Source organism: Somniosus microcephalus, chromosome 4, assembly GCF_052327205.1.
Source record: "Somniosus microcephalus isolate GS21.2 chromosome 4, FLI_Smic_1.0, whole genome shotgun sequence".
NCBI lineage: Eukaryota > Metazoa > Chordata > Chondrichthyes > Squaliformes > Somniosidae > Somniosus > Somniosus microcephalus.
The window spans coordinates 54,459,669-54,461,913 of record NC_140990.1 but is presented as its reverse complement, the minus strand read 5'-3'; the positions used below and the strand labels follow the sequence as shown (position 1 = coordinate 54,461,913).

At 48.1% G+C, this 2,245-nt stretch overlaps 1 pseudogene; it reads right to left on the bottom strand.

Annotated features, from left to right (window-relative positions):
- Positions 1 to 1,077: 1,077 nt before the first annotated feature.
- On the bottom strand, positions 1,078 to 1,982 carry LOC147118918 (uncharacterized; annotated as a pseudogene).
- Positions 1,983 to 2,245: the final 263 nt, after the last annotated feature.

The window sequence follows — 2,245 nt, the reverse complement described above, 5'->3', positions numbered from 1 at the left end:
CTTCAGTTGTACAAGGTATTGGTGAGACCGCACCTGGAATAATGCATACAGTTTTGGTGTCCATACTTGAGAAAAGACATACTTGCTCTCGAGTCAGTACAAAGAAGGTTCACTCGGTTAATCCCGGGGATGAGGGGATGGACATATGAGGAGAGGTTGAGTAGATTGGGACTCTACTCATTGGAGTTCAGAAGAATGAGAGGCGATCTTATTGAAACATATAAGATAGTGAAGGGGTTGGATTGGGTGGATGCGGGGAGGGTGTTCCCGATGATGGGTGAAACTAGAACTAGGGGGCATAGTCTTAGAATAAGGGGCTGCTCTTTCAAAACTGAGAGGAGGAGGAACTACTTCACTCAGAGGGTGGTAGGTCCATGGAATATGCTGCCCCAAAAAGCTGTAGAAGCTACATCATTACATAAATTTAAAACAGAAATAGACTGTTTCCTAGAAGTAAAGGGAATTAAGGGTTACGGGGAGCGGGCAGGAATTTGGACATGAGTCTAGGTTCGGAATGGTTATGGCCCTGTGGGTAGCGGAGCGGGCCCAGGGGCCGTGTAGCCTGATCCTGCTCCTATTTCATGTGTCTAATTCTGTTAGATTCAGGAGATAGTTCTGTGATAGTAGATTGGCGGTTAGGATCAGATCAGCCATGATCTTATTGAATGGCGGAGCAGGCTCGAGGGGCCGATTGGCCTACTCCTGCTCCTATTTCTTATGTTCTTATGTTCATTCACCGTTGTTCTTCCTGACTCTAAACACAGTTGTAACGGAGCCTTCTGTTCCATGCCTAGGAGCTCTGAGCCATGGAAGAGAGCGGCTGGGTCATATTTCTTACAGGCCTCAAGATTAACCCACACGGAGACTTTGCTGTCAGTGAAGAGAGACGAGAAAGACCAAAGTGCCATTTGCCCCTCTCAGTGTGGCCCTGAAGGACTGTGTCCAGGCTGAAGTTCTGTTCCCGCCGTACGATCCTCCCCCAGATTGTCCTTTCTGAGCTCCAGCCAGGTGATGCTAAACACTCAGGTGGGAAAGAAAAAAATCTACAACAATGTGTTTAACACAAAGCTGATTTATTTGACATATATACAGAATATTAAACTGCAGCCCAGTTATTGGGGTTATTAACATCAGCAGAAACAAATTCCAACTGTTGAAATGAACATGGTTCAGTCCTGGATGTGATTAACAGCAGCAATAACAGCAGAATCCAACCCCTAGAGTCACTTGTGAACTCGCTGGTGAGTCACCAGGTTAGATGAACATGTGAATCTTTTCTCACACACAGAGCAGGTGAACGGCCTCTCCCCAGTGTGAAGTCATTGGTGTGTCAACAGGTGGGATGAATGGGTGAATCCCTTCCCACACACTGAGCAGGTGAACGGCCTCTCCCCGGTGTGAACTCGCTGGTGTTCCACCAGGCTGGATGACTGAGTGAATCTTTTCTCACACACTGAGCAGGTGAATGTCCCCTCCCCAGTGTGAACACTCTGGTGTTTCTGCAGGGTGGATGTCTGAGTGAATCCCTTCCCACACTCAGAGCAGGTGAACGGCCTCTCCCCAGTGTGAGTGCATTGATGTGTCAGAACTTCACTTCTGCTTTTAAAACTCTTCTCACACTCAGAACATTTAAAAGGTCACTCCTCAGTGTGAACTCGCTGGTGTGTCAGCAGGGTGGATAACTGAGCGAATCCCTTCCCACAGACGGAGCAGGGGAATGGCCTCTCCCCGGTGTGAATTCACATGTGTATATGAAGCTTGGATAACTCTGTGAATCCCTTGCCACACATGGAGCAGGAGAACACCCTCTCTCCGGTGTGAATTCGCCGATGAATTTCCAGCTGGGATGGGTAATTGAATCCCTTCCCACAGTCCTCACATTTACATGGCTTCTCTCCAGTGTGACTGCGTTGATGAGTTTCCAGCTCAGACGGGTGATTAAATCCCTTCCCACAGTCCCCACATTTCTACGGTTTCTCCATGGTGCAGGTGTCCTTGTGTGTCTCCAGGTTGGATGATCAGTTGAAGCCTTGTCCACACACACAACACGTGTACGGTTTCTCCCCGCTGTGAATGGTGCAATGTTTTTTCAGGCTGTGTAACTGGTTAAAGCTCTTTCCACAGTCAGTGCACTGGAACACTCTCACTCGGGTGTGTGTGTCTCGGTGCTTTTCCAGTCACACTGATGTTTGTAATCTTTTTGAGAATGGTGAGACACCCGCTGTGTGCAGAGTGAGAATAAAAT